This window comes from Amphiprion ocellaris, chromosome 4 (genome assembly GCF_022539595.1).
Source record: "Amphiprion ocellaris isolate individual 3 ecotype Okinawa chromosome 4, ASM2253959v1, whole genome shotgun sequence".
Lineage (NCBI taxonomy): Eukaryota > Metazoa > Chordata > Actinopteri > Pomacentridae > Amphiprion > Amphiprion ocellaris.
In genome coordinates, this window is record NC_072769.1 from 512,468 (window position 1) to 532,748 (window position 20,281).

General features: G+C 39.8%; 1 long non-coding RNA gene across 2 annotated transcripts in view; it reads right to left on the reverse strand.

Moving 5' to 3' along the window:
• Positions 1-587: 587 nt before the first annotated feature.
• Positions 588-20,281, reverse strand: part of LOC118469740 (uncharacterized) — a 34,559-nt gene continuing 14,865 nt past the window's right edge. Inside the window, exons 2-5 of one of the 2 annotated variants that reach the window (XR_004846699.2) lie at positions 8,003-8,328; positions 3,387-3,520; positions 1,179-3,288; positions 588-1,095 (exon numbers count right to left, since the gene is read on the reverse strand). This is a non-coding gene — a long non-coding RNA (uncharacterized LOC118469740). Of the gene's footprint in view, positions 1,096-1,178; positions 3,521-8,002; positions 8,329-20,281 lie in introns of both variants that reach the window. The other variant, XR_008601481.1, reaches the window with a different exon arrangement.

Genomic DNA, 20,281 nt, shown 5'->3' on the forward strand with positions numbered 1-20,281 from the left:
CACAATATCATATTTGCTTATTTAAGAAGGGTGAAACAAACACCTGAAAACAGAAATGGGAACCATGTTTAGGGTCATTTCATGAATTCATCTGAGGTAAATGCACAACAATCAACATTCCTAATTACTCCGCCAAGGAATGTGGTGGCGTAATATGTGATGATCAGTGTTGGTCTCTGTCTGTCTGTCTGTCTGTCTGTCTGTCTGTCTGTCTGTCTGTCTGTCTGTCTGTCTGTCTGTCTGTCTGTCTGTCTGTCTGTCTGTCTGTCTGTCTGTCTGTCTGTCTGTCTGTCTGTTAGCAACATTACTCAAAAATGCACCAACAGATTTGGATGAAATTTTCAGGGAAGGTCAGGAATGACACAAGGACCACCTGATTACATTTTGGCAATGATGCACCTTATAGTCTGGATCCACAGATTTGTTAAAGATTTCTGTATCACTGCAAGATAGCATCATGGCGTCACTGTAACTATGAAAACAAGTGAACACTACGTCAGCTGCCTGCTGACGATCACATGATTGCGATTGTTACGGTTTCAGTAGGAGCTCAGGCGCAGGAAACAAGCAGATACGCAGAAGCGATTTAACAGAGTTTATTTACAAACGGATTTTACTACAGACCAAAACAAGGATCAAAACGGTCAATACTATACTCAGGATGAGCACTCTAATACTACTAGTGGTGAGGCGGACCTACAACAACTAAAGACGCTACTCACTGTGGGTAATACTCAGGCAAGAAGGTTTTCACAAAACTTCACTAAAACTACAAAGCTTTTAATCCTAACAAAACAATAGACTCCAACGCACTCGTCTAGAGACTCTAACTAAACCAAAGGGTAACCAAAGTAACCAAAGGGCACAATAATGCTACTCAGAATAACTTTGATAAACTCATCTCAGACTGAAACTAGGCTGATGCTCGGACTGGGCTCACGCAGGAGGACCTCATGTGAACGGAAACCAGGGAGAACTTGAGACAGCCGGTAGGTATGAAGTGGACGCCAAGGAACGGCTGTGATGAATCAACCCCGAGTGAGGAAGACGGCGAAGAATCCAGGTGAGACCAGGCAGGAGCAGGTAGATCCAAAACTATGACGAAGGAAGACAAACAATGTCACCACAGGTACAAGAAATGGACAACTAGAAACTATAGAGTGCGAAATAACCAGTACAGGCTGTATCACAATCCGGCACCGAGAGGTGAGTAGCGTCTGCTTAAATGCTGAGAGAGTGAGGTCTGATTGGCAGCGTTCCACCTGCTCCTGAACCAGCTGATGAGGGTGATGTGAAACACCTGGCGCAGCAATTACTTCCAGGAACACCTAAAAAGGAAAAAGAGGAGGAGAAAGAGGGAGACGGAGCACTATCTAGCTCTGGCAGCTGCCAGCCTGACAGCGATCCTACTACAAATGGACCACTGCGGACTTATCCGTTTGAAATGATACAAGGAACAATTGATGAAATTGTGGGGGTGTTTCTGAGTCCCATCGATTCCCGCCACTCACTACATACTTAGGCGATTCTGTATCCGTACATAACATACACATGCATCATACACGCCTGTGCTCAGCGCAGGTCATTTTGTTTGTGGGAACATCTATATTAAATGGCCACATTCTATGGTGCCGTGATTTATGATCATCAATAACTAATAAACAAATGCTGCATTTCTACAAAAAAAAGTTGCATTTCTGACAATGCCATATAGGAGAATGAGTAGCCTTGGCGGAGTACAGCGCTCTTGGAGTGCTTTTCTAGTTTTCAAATGCAGTCCTGGTTACATAGTTAGATAAAAAGAAACAAAAGAATACAATAAAAATTTTAAATACATTAATGTTAAAGCTACACTAGGTAATATTTACATACAGGCAGTAGATCAAATACCTTAATACAGATCTATGACCAAACTGTACTGTCTTTAAGCTAACTATTCTGATTTTAGGGCCTCCAGCTGTGCTACTGTGATTCAGTCAGCCAAGATTCTGGTCTCAAACTAGCTTAACATACCTATAAAAACAAACAAATTAACAACAAAATTACAGCAGCAGCTGTCAGGAAGTACCTCTTTTTTTTAAAAAAACTAGCTCAGTAGTAACAGATGAAGTTATCAACTAGCGGCTGAACAGTGGAGCTTGAGCAGTTTAGTGGCTAATTATCTAAGTGTCACGCACTGGTGGAGATCAAAACGGGGCAGAAAGAAAGGTGAATATTGAATAATCATTTGTCAGATGGCAGGAAACATAAAACAAATACTGAAGTTAGTCAATGTACCTGCTGGATGTATAAAAAAGGGTCTTTTTCATGGCAACTTTGTAGAATAATAATATCAATATGTTGTATTTACAGCTTATTATCCCGCCTCCTGCCATAAAATTGTATGATGACAGTGAATATTGAATCAGAAGTCTTGTAAATGTGACAACAGTTAGCCAAAGATGATGAGTTATTAAAGACAACAATGTAAGTTACCTAAAGAATAAAATAACAGTATCCAGCCAGACAGACAACTGATCCTTATAATTGCTGGTAAATTTCCGGCAGCTGTTAGCCTGTTGCTGTGCCAAACACTTCATCCTGTCTGACAACAAATGAGGTCACTATGCAGAGTTTACATTGGGTTTTTCACAAGTAAACCATTATACTTTCACCCTGTGGATGCAGCAATAAATCGAGTTCAATGAACTGCAACACAGCTCTGGAGACTCAGCCAGCTTAGTTGGAGTTCAAGTATGCTTTTAAAATACCTCTTGATGCTATAAGCGATCAAGAAGACAACTGACAACATTTAACATTTGCACTTTCAGCAGAGGCTCAGTGAAAACATTTTCCATTCAAAGTCGGTTTCTCTTAGAGTGCACAGTAAAGAACAGCGTCAGTACGTGGACGTAGGTTACCCTCAGCCCTCGTCCTCTGTCTAACAACCTATAAAAGAGAGGCCACCACTCTGCCTACATTCCAATTAATATTTCCTCCTCTATGCTGCCTACGCATACATCACCTTGATGTGGCCACTGCTTTGAATGTGCTGAAGGAAACGAAGCAAGAAAGTACTTTTCTTAATGCTTGAAAATGATAAACATGTTGTTCCTCGGCTATCTAATTTGCTGTGATGGCATTAATCAGTGTTGCACGGCGGGCGATGGCGAAGCGGAAAGGACAAAATGAACCAGAACATTAGTCAATGAGAAGAATGATGCATTACCTGTTCACTCATAAAGTCATTGAGTGGGGAAATTAGAGAGAGAACTTACTGTTCACATGACTCCCTGGATAAGTATTAAACTGCAGCACAAAAAAGAGGTGCAAAGCCACATAATTTAGATGGTAAATTAGAAAGTGATAATAACACTTCCTTACCAAGGATGAAAAAGCAGACTTACCTGACAGTTTTGTTATACTTTCCATGTGGAGGTATCACTCAGAGCGAACAGTCCTGTCGCCAGTTAATCTGGACTTCATGGCGTCGTCCTGATGTCAGCGGAAGTGGTCTCCCTTCACGGTTCCCCCCTCGTCACTGTAGGAAGGCAGTCAACAAGTTTCATAGCTTAAGAAAACACGTGTAAGAATAGCTCACATTTCAAACCTATTTTTGGATTACTGAGATGAGTTACGTAAGAAAAAGCAAGATAACATTGAATGAAATTGACAAATATGATACAAATAACATATTTTGTGATAATCAAATCATTTAGCAACTCAAATCACAAGGAGACTTTAAAATTTCAATTTAAAATAATGTCTTAGGGAAAAACATTCACCCAAAACTGCCTTGAAATTATGATCACATCAAGCCTCTGGATTAAATTTCCAATCTGAACTCTTTTTTGAGCACGGTTCTTCACTGTGATCTGTGTGTTATAAGACAAATCATAAATACATATATCACTATAACAATTACTAACTTATGTGGAACAAATACATCTCTCCTGTGTGTATCATTTTTAAGCATTCAGGTTGTTAAAATAATGCTAAACTACAAATGTACCACAGAAGTGATCCTCAAACTCTAGTAAATTATTGTAATTTTTATGAAGTGTATTTTAAAATGCTGTTTTATTGAAGTCCATGAGATTTGACTTGTAAATATTGTACTTCTCCAGCCACTTAATAATTTTGTTGTCTTGAGCAGCTGTTAACTTATTTAAAACCCACAAATATTAGAGCTTCTTGTACTTGTTTTCAAGCTGGCACTTTCAATTTAATACAGCTCACCTGTGCAGATTTTCTAATTATAAATGACTATAAATGACCCTAACCCTAACCCTCAGTCCTTTATCAAATTTCCATTATGTTTATCCAAGATGGATAATGCACATTACTGCGATAGTTAACTGTCAGATGTGAATTCTGTGTTTTTCCTGCAGCATATTGCACTCAAAGTTTTGCAGTCGATTAGAGAGCAAAAAGGTGTTTAAAGACAAAGGAGGCAGAGCAGCAGACACACAGGAAGAAGTCGTGGGGTAAACAGAGAAAGAGCGATACTGTACAGACTGGTGGATGGACAGAACCGTTGGGGGAGGAGTGAGGAGGTCCCTGGTAGAAGAGGAGAAAGGGGAGAGTGGGGGACGGAGCCAGACCTCTAACAAGTGATTATACCGAACCCCCCTCTCCTCTCCATCTTCTCCCCCTCAGGGCATGGGGACAAGAGAGCAGCAGGCTGGCAGTGTCTGCATGTGTGTGTGTGTGTGTTTATGTGTACATATATACATGTGTGGGTGTGTGTCTGTGTGTGTGTGTGTGTTTACACCCTGCCTGTTTCAGCATATTGTGCCCTCAAACACAAAAAGATGATTAGTGGGATTTTCTGTTGGCTGAACAGCATGCCTTTAAGACTGAGACAGCTGGTAAAGGATGTTCAAGATGAAATGGTCCTGGGGTCTCCTCCCAGCCATCCTGCGTGAAGAAAAGCCAGAAAATAAAAACTGTTTCATGGCTGTATTCATGCGCTGTATTACATATTACAATGAAGTCAGCTCGTGCAGGTAGCTGAGTGTTGTTGCTGTGATGGACAGGCTGGGATAACTGGAAACATTTCCATTTACTGTACTTTAGTACACACCCCATTACACACACACACACACACACACACACACGCGCACACACACACACACACACACACACACACACACACACACACTCTCTCTCTCTCTCTCTCTCTCTCTCGCACACACACTGAGGTGTCCCTTCTGCCCAAAGGTTAAACAAATATATTGACTGTAATCAAACTAAACACTTAAAGTCTGTCTCATATTAAAACAAGGGGCGAATCGTTGCATTCCCTCAAAGCTCATATAAATCCAACCAACAATATCTATTTATTCCTTTATGCAATATGCCTTTAATAAACATAGTGTCAGAGGGAAACCAAATCATCCACGGCTGAGAGCATGTAAGAAAATCAATTAAAATGAAGTCACGGAGCTGGCTGCCCAATTGTCTGTGGCAGTTATTTGATATAATATGGTTAATACTACTGGCTGGGTAAATTAACACAATTTTGCCACGGTGTACTGTGTGTGTGTGAGTGCGAGTGCAAGTGTGTGTGTTAGTGTGTGTGAGGGTAAGGGGGAGGTTTGACGGAGGGCACTTGACTCCCAGGGGGCCTCTGGGAGTCAGAGCAATACAACACTTGAAGTAAACAATAGCAGTGGCTGACCAGAGAGGACCTCAGATGCTTGCTGAATGTAGGGACTGTAATTAAAGCTTGGACTAATTTTCACTTGTTCAACACAGGCACTACAACTGAATGATTAATTGTCTTCAAAGAGCCGCAATGTTAATGGTAACTTGCAGAATTAGCTGTGTTTCAGGAAACTGTAAATAGTGACAGAGTTAGCTACTGAGTGACTGGCAGTTTTTGTCAGCTGCAGCCGTGCTTGCCAAATGTACTTGTTTGGTATTTTTTCTCCACCAAGGAGACAGAGTTATGTGGCCATCGGCTTTGGTTTGTCTGTTCGTCTGTCTGTTAGCAATGCTACTCAAAAATGGACGGACAGATTTCAATGGCATTTTTAGGGAAGGTCAGAAATGACACAAGGACCAAGCGATTAGATTTTGGCAGTGATGCGGCTTATAGTCTGGATCCACGGATGTGATAAAGACTTCAGTATCATAGCGGCATGGCATCACTGTAACTATGACAACCAGTGAATGCTACATCAGCTGTTTGCTGATGATCACATGATTGCCGTCCTATTACAAATCCACCACTGCTGACTTATCAGGACTTATCAGTCGGAAATGATACACGGAACAATTGATTAAATCGTGGAGGTGTTTCTGAGTCCCATCAATTCCCACCGCCGGCTACATATTTAGGTTGCGTGATTTGGTATCCATACATAACGTACACATGTATAACACACACCTGTGCCCCGCGCAAGGTCATTTTCTGCCGCAATTTTTTTTCAAGATTTCAGCTGTCGAAAATGATGCAAGGACTGAGCAGCCTTGGCAGAGTACTGCACTCTCTGATGCTTTTCTTGTTGGAAATGCACCAGTCAGTTAGCATACCCAAAAAACAGAGGCTGGAAACTCCACCAACACCTATAAGCTCATTAATCTGCACAACAACCAAGTATAAAAAGTGCAATCTGCTTTTTGCAAGTGGGCTCATGTTCAAGGCGATTTTTTGGCTCTGAGTAGGTGTCCAGCATATGTTCGAAGCAGAATGGTCTAATGCACAAAAAAAAAAAAAAAATCAGAACTGAGTTTTAAAAAATTCATGTAATATTTTATGGTCTAGATTTTAGTGGCAAAGTGGTCTAACCCACAACTCAAATGTAGCATTACAGTGGCACTTTGAATGCTAGACCATTCTTGAAAACACAAAAATTTGAACCTATTTTTCTCAAAAACTACAGAAAGTTGGTTAGACCAGTCCACTTCCAAACCCTTCAGCTAATGCTTCCAGCTAAAGCAGCTCATTGCTAATGTAGTTGCAGTTTGCATATAATAGAAACTACAAAGTTTTAGATGTTTCATTCACTTGAAATATCTTAACAACTAATCTCTCGCGCAGATTTTGTAGGAGTGGCTGGTTTTAACTAAAAAGAATAAGTTGTATTTTTGGAGATTCATCACAACCAGAGAAATGGAGTCAACAAATAAAGTTGAAGAGAAAGAAGACTAAAGCAGGTTTTTACAGTGCAAAAGTAAATCAAGGCAAGTCAGAAGTGTCAATTAATTTCCCAGTACTTACTCATAAAGATTTGAAAGAACTGGAGTTCATTGATACACGCAGGGCATAAATCTGCCACCTCGGGCTGAGGCGACGCTTGCTCTGTTCTACTGGGTCAAAATACACTGTACATCAAACACACTTTTCCTGCACATATTAAACAAGATGCTATCAAGAACAGTATGTAGTATGCACTTACTGTCCTATAATAATAAATTCTTATGATTGTACTGGAAATATTGTCACATGTATGCATCCCTTTATCAGTTCTACACAGAAAATAAGATATTTCCCTTTGGGACAGGAGCAGAGTGCCAACATGTACTCATGACACATCCCTCGCTGTCAAGCGCTTTCTTTTTTAGACTATATTCTTTCCTCTTAATGTCATGTTTCTTTTTTCTATGCAGCATCAATAAGTTTTCATGGATACCTGGATTGCATTCTCCATCACAGGCTCCGTTATGATCCTAATTGCTCTATCCTGCCTCATCTCCATCGCCACAGTTGCTCCTCTCTACAGCTCTGGTAAACCAATCACTGCTGGTTCACATATTATGCACCAGCACAGGAATGTTTCCTCAGATACCAGATTTAAAACTCTGGTATATTTCATTAGCTTGGCACTGACAGATGTAATCAGCATTGCGTGAACACAGCTTGAATGCAATAAACGTTCATTCTTATGTAAAAGTCCTGCACTCTAGCTTGAAATATTTCTAACAAAAATGTTTAGCAGTAATGTGTGTAGGGTTTCTATTTCAGTGTTCAGTATTCTTTCTTTTCTTTGCTCCTCGACTTGAATTTTATATTTACCCGTAATAACTCTCCATCTTATTCTCTCTCACTGCTGAGCCACATGGCTGGTCATTGTTGGTGGTGCACTGTACTGTGATGCATGGACTTCAGTGGATCGTTTGTATGGTGTCGCAGAGCGATTGATTCTGGTGGTGGTGGTGGAGGCGGGGGAGAGGGGAGAGGAGGCAGAGGGGCGGCGGCCAGGCCCCCCACGGCCTGCTGGGAGAAGGAGTCGAAGCCAGGCGCTGAGCTGGAGGGCGGTACTGAGGGTCACAACACATTGTTCTCCCCTCTCAACCCGTCTGGAACCTGTCACACACTTGTAATCGATGGTGAAAGAAAGACTGTGCAGAAAAGAGAAGGGGGGAGGAAGTGGGGGAAAAAGAGCAGTTAGAAGTACTTTTGGAGTTTTTTTCCGTGATTGTACTAGTTGTTAGATCACTTTTTAGCAAAGTCCTATCCTATTACAAAAAACCTCTGTAAACATTATTAAAATCAACAGTTTTGTAGCACATACTACAAGTTATTAACACTCCTTTTGCTGTTCGTTTGCATTTGTTTGGTCAGTAAAAAATCCACTTATTGCTGCATAAAACTTGCTTGAGATACACGAACCATCCCTGCAAACATCTTTTTTTAAAATTATTTTTATCCCTTATTAATCCCAAGAGGGGAAATTCTGATTTTCGCACCTCTCCCCAACTGGGGGAGTCAGAGCGACGGGTCAGCCACAGTACAGCGCCCCCTGGAGCAGGAAGGGTTAAGGGCCTCACTCAAGGGCCCAACAGTGGCCATGTCAGGGTTTGAACCGCTGACCTTCTGATCAGTGGTCCAGAGACTTAACCGTTGCGCCACCACTGCCCCCCCCACATTCTCTTTGTTTGTTTTCCAAAGTAAAGACACACAGCTGTGATTTCGGACTGTTCTGTCTAACAGAAGACAACCAAACCCATGTGATACTTCTCTTGTTTTCAAATGAAGTCTTACTGCATTGAATTTCCTACAAAGTTGTTTGTGATTGCAAGAATTTTGGCAGGTAACTCTCAAAGATTAGAAGTCTGAGCTTTCTAGGATAGACAAACGCAAACATTTTTACCTTATTGCTACACAAAAACACTGATATTGAGCATTGCTGCATTACTGGATTGCATTTGTTGACAACACTGGCACTAAATGCTGGCTCTGAAAGTGAATCACAAAGTGCAATATCATCACCTTATATAAAAAGCTTTGAGCGAAACTGAGCTGAAAAAGCAATGCCATTATCACTGTCACTACTTCACTTAACATCCACTCTGACAGATGATCATTCTCGAGTAGGTCTGTCCTCGTTTTAGTTCAATGACAGCAAGTTTAGATATTTAACGAATATTTCATGATGCGCCGGACCTCCGCTGCCAAATTTACATAAGGTAGGAGTCAAGTCTACTTTATGCAAATGAGCTCCAGGTAGACATACCACAATGCAGTTTGAAATGCGCTGCAACGCAACCAGCATGCAATGTGGTGCATTTCACATGGACAATGAATGGGATGCGAGAAACTGACAATCATATGGACAAATTAGCTACGACAGTCCTGGTGTAGCCATCCCATAATAGACCACTTTTCAAGACATTGAAGGTGCTTGAGTTTACAAAAGGTCTTAAAATGTTGAATAGAATCACTATAATTGAACTTTGAGTTTGCAGTAATCTGTGAATGCAGTAGACATGAAAAATGCAGATAAATATAAATGAAACAAACATTTTTGTTGTTTAAGTTCACGTATTTGTTTATTCATCGATTTAGTCATCAACCAAAATTTATTTGAATTGAAAAACTTTGCTTTTTGCGTTAAATATAGTTATTTGACAAAAATGCGATCAATCGCGACTAATTACAAATTACACATTAATTGGATTAATTTTCTTAAATCGTATCCCACCACTAATTTCTATATGTCCATGTGTTTATTACTAAGAGCAGCCTGGAAGGAAATCTGCTAAAAAAGGAATTGCATGTTTTGTGTGGCTTGCTGTGAGGGAGTATCTTTAGACAACAACAGTTTAGTCCTTTTCCTGTTTGAACAACTGCTGATAGATCTAAAGGTCCTGAAAGTCTAATACGTCTCAACAGCATCCCCACAACCAAGACATGGAACAAGACAGCGGATGACAGAGCTTTCCTTGGTATGTGTGTGTGTACATGTGTGTCGGGTTACGATTAGGACCTTGCATGACTGCCACATTGCGGACCACTTGTGTTTCACGTCAACATCAAGCAGCCGTTGGTGTGTTCAACATGCAAATGATAGAAGATCAGTGGATCCCATTACTGCCTCCACTCCACTGTGAGCTACTGAACAGAAACAAAATCCCTGCAGCCAGCACAGGAGTTTCACTGAATGACAATAATATGTGTGACATGACTTACTGAGTGCGATCAGTGTGTAAATATTAAGTCCACCTCTCGCTTCCCGTCTTTTCAAACAATATATCTTCCGCCTGGCAGAGTTTTCTGGGTGTTTCTGAGGTCCATTTGAAAGGGGGCATACAACACAAAGGCAATGAGGCTTAATTAAGACACTTTAGCAAGCGATCACAGTGGGCAGATGGCTTTCTGTAGTGGATCCAAGCTCAACCACGGGACACTGTGAAGTTGAAAAGAATTGCCAAAGGGGGCACTGCAAGTGGGCTTCCCTTCTCACCAGCCAGACGGATGGAGGGTCATTGGATAGATGGAGAAAGACGTGCGGGTGAGAGGGGTGAGGCATGAAAAGGAGACCTCTCTGCTTTCTTTTATTAAAGGGAAAAGCGTCCTTTAATAAAAGGACTATGTGTTAAGGATTGATGACAGTTATTAAAAAGTCTGAGAAGAAGAAAAAAAAGCAGTGCAGGACATGAAGACAGAGAAGTCTGATGCTGTTATGTCTAAATCTCTGACCAGGGACCTTACGATGCGGTGTGGTTTTTGTCTAGAACGAGCATCCATGTAGACGGTGTTAGCACTTACAGCGGCTGTCGTCAGTGCTCTGTCTCTCTCTCTCTCTGTCTCTCTCTCTCAGCCCTGTAAGACAGCATGGGCTGTCTCATTTCTAGCTCAGTGTGTTTGTCAGCTGGCCCTGCTCCAGCAGCAGACAGATCAGAGGATTATGTAAGCTGGAGGGGCCTTGAGCTAAGTGTGCTGAGAGTTACTCAGAGGTGAGATTTGACAATCTACGTGCCAAACCATCGCCCAGCCCTCAATACATGCAATAGATGTTAGCGATCACATATCCAGAGGGGTAGAGTGAGCAGAAAGAAAGCAAACCAATATTTTTGTTCTGTTTACTCTCAGCGCTCTTCTTCTTCTCCTGTGTTGCTGTTTCATTTATATGAGTTGAAGGGTAGGCCGAGTGAATGGAAGACAGATAGAAACAGGTAAAAAGCAACAATTCATCTTCAAGGAAGCTGACACAGGGTAGTAAAAAAAAAAAACAAAAAAAGTGGCACAGATAAAATAGCAGAGATTGCCACTGGCTGTTCTACATCATCACTGTATTGTTTAGACCAAATTAGGATTAAATTGTCAGTGCAAACATCAAACAGGTGAATCAAATTTAGTTTTAAAAATAGGGAAACATGTAATAGACTTTGCATACATGATATTGTATGATATATCTGTTATAGTGTATAAGCCCAAACTGGGACCTTTGTGTTGAGATTCACACTGTTTATTATCACAGAATATGGCACCGGTGCCGTTAATGCGCTTCTCTGAACAAAAGCTGACGGTCCCTGAAGCCACAAATCCATCTGACAAAAACTCAGATAGACTCGACATGAACGTATGTCCCCATTCAACTCACATATAACTAAATACTAATAGAGGAAGAGGCCGAAATACAACCAAATCTAAGAGACACGTGAGAAATGATCACACTAACCACAAAAAATCCCTTAAATATTGCTTAACTTAACAGCAAGATTCAATATATAATTATTTTTTTCCTTCAAACAGACACATTTAAGGTTATTTTAGCAAACAGGTGTTAGTATAAGCTCTAACACCCAACATACATCTCAAGTGATGTGAGTAATAGTAGCTAAACCGTCACTTTGTTGCTGTCGTGTGACAAACCTAAATATTAGTGGCTACTCTGTGGTAGCATGTGGACTGGAAGATACTGGAATATACAGAACTGCTCTGTCTGCTTGAACGACTCATATTCACATAATGTATATTTAATTAAACAGCTTGACTTGTTGCTCAAAAATCAATAGAGCGACCCCAGACAGGCATTTAGTGACCACTCAACTAATAATCATTGTAAATACTCTGACAATTTGACTAATTAATGATTAATCATCTTTTTAGCAACAATTAAGTAACTGTTTGGATAGATGATTAATCCTTAAACTTAATTTTTGAAGTAAGAATGTCAATGAATATCTGGTTCCACTTTCCTAAATGTGAGTTTTTCTTTGGCTTTACTATAGTAAATGAATGTCTTTGAGTTGTGGAGTGTTGATTTGCTCAAAGAAAACCATCTGTAGGATGTGCTGGAAATACTTCACTGTTTTACTACCCAAATTATTATTCAGGTCAATATATAATTGAGGGACTTTTGAAGTCACTGGGATATATCTTGCATACATTTTTATTAAAAGTAGAAAAAAATGTTTTTTATCTTCGTTATGATCACAAATTCTATAATTATTTATTATGGAAACAATTATTAATAAAAAATGACTGGATATTACTGAAATATCAACCAAATAACTGTCCAAATTTAACAACAACAACCTTGTAATTAGCTAAACAATAGTAAAATGAGCTGATTCAAAAATGGATTTGATTGTGTTCTTTTAAGTTGAGATTTCTTTTTTGGCAGTATATCAAATTTCATATGGAAAACAACAAATTGTGTCTGTGTCTGAGAAATCACTTTCAACTGTTACCCATTACAAAAACACCTCACATCATCACATGACCTGCACCATATGATGTCATTTCCTCCTGAAGAAAAGACTGGAAAGATTTCAAGGTATGTTCTTTCTCCTCTTTCTTAGTTATATAATATGAAGTGTATACAGTGTTACTATAATATCTTCATAAATATCTTTCAATTTCAATTTTACTCAACCGTATATATGATATTTAGAAGAATCTTTCTGTAAAAATGCCATGTAGTGTTTGGTTATAGGCAGCCATGTTGATTTTAGGCCTGAAAACAGTAAAAATGTCAACTATGATACAAAAAGTCTCGTAATTATATATTGAGTTGAGGAACAAATGGATAGATTAGATATTGAAAACAACAGTGCAACCAACAGAAAATGAAATGCCTTCCACTAATGTAGAGAGCACAAAGAGCTTGAAGAACCATTGCTAATCCTAATATTAAATAAATCTGTCAATAACAATGGGAGCAAAAACAAGTTTTTATAGCAGATTAAACCTTTTGTTTGCATTTACATCATATTTCACCTCTAATGCCATGATGTAACATGGAGTGTATCTGTGTACCATCATGTATAATCATTATATTCTCCACTTGTGAGTGCTGCTGAGCATGTAAATTACCAATATTGTCCAAAATATATGCATATATGTACGCATTGTGTGCATTGTTTGTTGCTGCAGGTGATTGCTGTGACTTGAAACTCTCCTTTGAAGTTTACGCCGTGACAAGCCCCTGTGCTGTGGACGAATGGATGAACATGGGCATCGGCAGCACTGCCAGTGTGGCGCACGCTCCTTTGAAACAGCCAAGGTAAACGTATGCAGCGCGCTATTTTCATCCCACCGTGGCTGTCAAGCTAAATCTGCCTCTCCAACTGGTCATTTTTATCACTTGCCAAAACTGCCAACTGGTGATAAACTTTTAAGTTAGTTTTTAAATTTCATTTCCCTGGAGTCAAACCGAGCAGGAGCCAGCCAGAATTTGGAATGAATTGCCCAGGGGCAAAAATGTTTTGTTTCCCCCCCCGCACCCACTCGCGCACTGGAAAGAAACAAATATAGTGAAAAGAAACAGGAAAAAAAAGAATAGAGGAAGAATCAGACACAGACAGCGAGCCGAGCCTTCAGACATCCAAACACGCACAAACAGTACACACTAGCCTTCTTTTACACAAAAACAGCCTCCTATCTATCTATCTATCTATCTATCTATCCATCTATCTATCTATCTATCTATCTATCTATCTATGCAAGACGAGTCAGGCAGTCGTAATAGCAAGGCAGCACTTGTTAGAGAGGTAATATCAAGGTATAAATAAATCCTCTGTATCACAGATGGGGGAAAGAAAGAGAGTGAGCATAAAGAGAGTCATCCATCAGTCTCCCGGGGGAGCGGGACAAATTAAAGCCCATAAAAGGGCCTCATTACTGGGGGCAGCTCTCCTGTCTCAGCCTCCCTCATCCTTCCACATCACCTCTCTCACTCTCTCATTCTCTCTCTCTTTCTGCTTCTATTTCTCTCTCTCTCTCTCTCTCTCTCTCACACACACACACACACACACACACACACACACACACACACACACACACACCCACACACACACACACACACGCACACACACAACACCATAACCACTGCCACTATCAGGGGGAAATTATACACATAAAACACTAAGGAATCCAGTGCTCCTGCTAATATGTCCATATGACAATGTCCACGGGCACTCGCTGATTCATTCCACGCATCTGTGTTGAGCACACACACACACACACACACACACACATTCTTTGCATATTGTATTTTAATTGATTGTTATAGCAGGTGATGAAACCACTTTATGACTGTTTTCGTGCTTGCTTAGAGTACCTTTTGATCATTCGGACTTATGAGGGCTCACACATTTGCATTTTAATTATTTTTACTTAGTGTTGTGGAAAGGTGCAAAACACAGAGCACTTGAACTGTTATACCTACAGGAAAACTTAATGAAAGGGTAATTTTCACACATTATGCACTTGTATAACGGGGGCCGGCTGATGAGGGGATAATGTTGCTGCTGCTGCCATGTGAAGGATTCCATTATCCTCTGTCAGTAGAGGGAAAACCACACAGAAACATATTAAATATGGTGAAAAGTTTCTTCTCTAATAAAGTCTGTTTTCATTGCTCAATAAAGCCTGAGATTTTGGAGACACACTGTGTCACTTGGCAACCTGGTGTCCTTGTAATTTGCCAAAAACATTTAAGGGAAATGTAAATGCAGTCACTGATACAAAGCAGAGAGAGGTGAGAATTCACATCCAGCATTAAAAAGGAAACACACCTTACAAAATCCACATATTTGACCTGATCTTGTCCTTTGAATTTCCTAAATGTTTGCAACAAGAGATATTGCAGACTAACTTAATATATTGTAAGTCAATCAGTTGTCGATACTGTATGTTTGGCAGGAATATTGTGTAAGTTTGTGCATCTACTGAAGCTTAAACATATCCACTGTTTTAGGTTAGAAGAGCATAGCTTTAATTTAAAGGTTGCACATGAGTTTTTAATGAATATAATGTGGAAATCTTCCTATTGATACACATGCTGACAATACCTGCCAAATGTTCAGTTTCCAAACAATATCTGCTCGTAGCAACTAAACCATAATTAATGTTTTTATGGTTATGTCTAGAGATGCCGAAGAGTTTGCTTGAGGATGAGAAAAGATTGTAGTCTTGGTTAAATATTGAAAAAAACTTATTTTAAAGCTCAACAAAGGCTGAAATGGTGACCGTCTCAATATTTAAGCAAAACAGCAGCTCTTCTTAAACCTTACATCATTGAAGGGGGGAAGGTGAAACACAAACACAACATTATCACATTGTCAGGTTTTAAGTTGATAAGACTCACAAACTGCTATTTTATACATCCAACAGTTACATACAAACATTATTATTCATCTGGAGTCATGTTTCCAGAAAATGCAAGACCAATAATCGTCTTTTTTAGCGCTGTAGTCTCTTTTGAGGGCAAATGCAATGCTATGAGAGCTATGAGAATGTGAACCAAAACAGTGAAGCTGTGAGTCATGCAGATAAACTATAAAGTTCTGTGAAGCAGAATAGAGGATGCAGCTTTGGGTGATGCTTCTAAAATGGTGACATATTTTACTTTTTTCACAAATATTTGGCTTTGAAAAACATCTATCATTTAGTTATAACTTTATAAACATTTAATTTACAGGTACATGAACCTTAAATGTACACTCTGGAGTTGGATTGCAAACTTTATTGGTTCATTCTTAACTGAAATGTTGCGCACCTGGGTGAAAACGTTTATATTCATGTTTAGTTGATTTTTTTTCTCTACAACTGTTGGCTCATTGCTGTTTCTTCGTGTGCAGTATCACCAAATGCTGAGATACTATGAGCTGACAGCTTATTAAAGTATTGTTTTAGAGTTCATTTACAACTTTAAAACTAAACTAGCCTGAAAACACGTTGACCAAATCTTCACCTGAGTACAAAAAAAAATGTTGGCAATGAACACATAATCCAGACAGCTGTCCACTTCAGAACTTATGTGGCCGAGAAAATGTAGAATTTGTAGGAGACACGGTTGCTAAGTTAAGTTTCTGTGCAGAATAGGCACGGGTAGGTGAATTTTTCTTTTAAACATGACTGACAACAATGTAACAGGATTACAAACCTCGAGTGCCTGTCACAGATGGGGAGAAAAGGACAAGGGTGAAGAAGAAAAGCACAACATTTAATGAGAGTGAAAAGCAGGGAGGCTCAGGAAGGCAGCTCAGGGACCCTTAGTACAACCAAAGCCCCACCGGCTCCACAATACCACTGCCAGTCCTCTTGTTTTCTTTCTCAGAAATTAGCCTACAGACTAAGTACAGAGTTATGTGAGGCTTCTTATTTCATTATAGGCCCCGTGTAAATAAAAGAAATTTGCCATCAGTACGGGCGAAAGTATCTGCTGAATCCCATGAAATCCCTGACATGAATTATTGACAGTCTAATGGGACTGAGAGAATGATGCAGGAGTTGAAGCCTGAGAGCAACCGTGGTGAGGAGAAGCTTTAATATAATATCTATTTCTGTGTCTGTGTGACGTGTAACAATGACCCCAACCTCCAAACAACCTCCACACAACCGCAAACTAGCCAGAATCACAACAACCACCTCTTGACGGACAACAAGAAGCACGTAGCAGACACACCGGCACCAGATAATCCAGCGAGCATCCACACCGTAAATACTAATCACCCCAGGTGGAGCTAACAGCTGGCCATGGGGGACTCGAGGGCACGATTCACGCTCAGTGCCTGTTTATTCTGAGAAACTTTGTCAAATTACACTTTGACATCTCGTATTACGGCAGCGTGAAATGAGAACGGATGATAGGATCTAAATCAGAGAAAGCTAGATGAGATGGTGCAGCTCTTGAGGGGATTCATTCCAGCATTCGCCCCGCGGAGACGCTGGAAAGAGGCCTATGTAACATCTCACTTTATTTTCCTCAACGCAATGTGAGGCCCCACTTTCTACTTTTGTCTTTCAGCTCAAATTCACACACAAACTGCATACTCAATGATTATTTGCATTAAATTATTAATATGCCAATGGTAACTGTGCTGGGCTTTGGAGTCGGTGCAACCAGCACACATTCTTTCAAGATGAACATGGCAAGAAGGAACTTCAGAGCTGGTAGCCCTCATTTAAATCAAGTAAGAAAAGAAGACTATTGATTCCATGCTCTCTCCCGCACATTGGTTTGGCTTGCCTTCCAAAACATTATTTTTTTGCAGTGGGGGTCCCCATAGAGCTCAAAACAAAGAGGACAGACTTGTTTGAGGGTAATACTCTTATGCACAGTGTGAGGCATGCACTAACAAGAAGGAGCAGACGAGAGAAAAAAAAAGATGTTCCAAACTTCATCCATAGTTGTGAAGCCTCTACCTATGTGGCCACACAATCAGGGACAAAATATAAACAATTCAAGTGATGACAGGACAGCCAGATCTCAAAACATGCCATACGCAGATGTCTCACTAAGAATGTCCCGATTGCCAACAGGATGGGAACAAACTTTCAGGTAAAAAAAAAAAAAATAAATACAATTTAAAAAAAATCATGCACAATTTCCACCCATCAGCATGGCAGTATTTGTAATTTAACTCCCAACAGGATTCAACACTTCTCAAAAACAAGCCGCATTCATTTCTCCATCATCTTCACCATAATGTAAACAGCCGAGTTTGAAGGTATGGTACAAGACAAAGCCTGAGTCTGACTTGCTCAGCTCACGATCAATAGGAAAGGAAAAAGACACAAACTCTGGAGTCTAATTGATGGCGCTGCCGTGACTGCTGCCCTTCAGAGAACAAGAACTTATTATTCGCCCGTTGATGATTTGACACTGTTTGATCTGCACATACCCAATTGTAGGGCTTCTGCATCTGGGTTTGTTTACGGATTGATTGATCAAAGGGCTCCCGCATGTCTCTGTTTGTTTCATGTACACATACTGAAGGACAGTTTGGCTTTTATTACTGCAGTGTGAAAATGGTAATTTCTGAGTCCATTTGATAAACACTAAATAGATTTATAAAACACCTAGTGCTGTGGAGAGGCCTTGGCTTGACTTACTGCACTGTATAGCATTTAAAAACAAGAATGTTTATGCTGGGAAATAGGGAATCACAGCAGCTTTAGTCCATGTGTGCATGGGAGGATGGACCAGGAAATTTCAAGCTAAGACTGACTTTATGGGGTTCAAAACAAAAGATGAGCATGTGATGGTAACAGCTTGAACCACATGATGCTGTTAATGCTTAATGGAACACAACAAAACCACCCATTCAAAGGACCATTCCAGTGTACAACAATATATGTATTATTTCCATATGTTTGGTTATCGTTCACATCAGTAATAGTAACCGTATTCTCACTGAGTCGACTGCTAAAACGTTGTAAACAAGCCACACTGGGTGAAAAAATCAAAAGCAGTCAGACACTCAGACAGGTTTTACCCCTGAGTTAGTCAAACCTGAAAGAAAAAAAGGAAAGCAAAAAGTAAATATATAATCCCAATTTTCCATTGCAACGTGAATAGACTCACTCCACAGTTCAGCATATCCTGCTGCGCTTACTGTATTAGTTACACTTTTCACTTTCACCTTTTATAATCTTCGAATAAAATAACCAACCTCATCCGTTTCATGTACAGTGGTGTAACATCAGTTTAAGTCATCTTCACTACCTGTTATTCTTCAAAATTTTCATTTGAATTAATTCTTTATTAGATTTTATTTAACCAACATTGCTTTTTTTATACATAAAAGTAGTTATTTTTCATATTGAGGGATTGTTTTTCATACTTTTGGACAAATTTACCATCATTCTTCCACTTGCAGTGCAAAAATAATTTAAAAAAGGTAAACAGCAACTGAAAACTCACAAAGCAAAACAAGAAAATCACTCAGAGAATGCAGTACTCCGCCAAGGCTGCTCAGACATTGTATCATTTCCAATGGATGAAATTTTTTATGAAAAAATGACCTTGCGCTGAGAGCAGGCGTGTGTTATGCATGTGTAAATTATGAACGGATACCAAATCACATGACCTAAATATGTAGCGGGCGGCAGAAATTGATAGGACCCAGAAACACCCCCACAATTTAATCAGTTGTTCCTTCTATCATTTCCTACAGATAAATCCCTGTAAGTCTGCAGTGGTCGATTTGTAGTAGGATTGCAATCATGTGATCAGCAGTAGGCAGCTGACGTAGTGTTACTTGTTGTCATAGTTACAGTGACACCGTGTCGCTATCTCGCAATAATACAGAAATCTTTAACAAATCCATGGATCCAGACTATAAGCTGCATCACTGCCAAAATCTAATCAGTTGGCCCATGTGTCATGTCTGACCTTCCATGAAAATTTCATTCAAATCCGTTGATTCATTTTTGAGTAATGTTGTAAAAAGACAGACAAACAGACAGACAAACGTACACCGATCATCACAAACTCTGGTGTTCCTTGGCAGAGTAATAAGGAAAAGAGAATGATAAACTAACTATTGAAAAAATTATATACATATATATAGATATTTACAAATCTAGAAAAGAATATGAATATACACAGTAGTGCAAATGACAATCTGTCAGTCTATGAATAACTAGATAACTAGTCTGTTTTTTAGTAACATTGCTAACGGACAGACAAACAGATGGACAGATGGACAAACAGCAATATCTGAGGCCCTGGGAATTAAAGCGAGCCAAATATGTTGGTTGGTTGGAGGTGTGTCCTGGAAGTTTAGTAATTATCATGCCAAAAAAATACACTAAGATGAGCTTTATGCATATTTT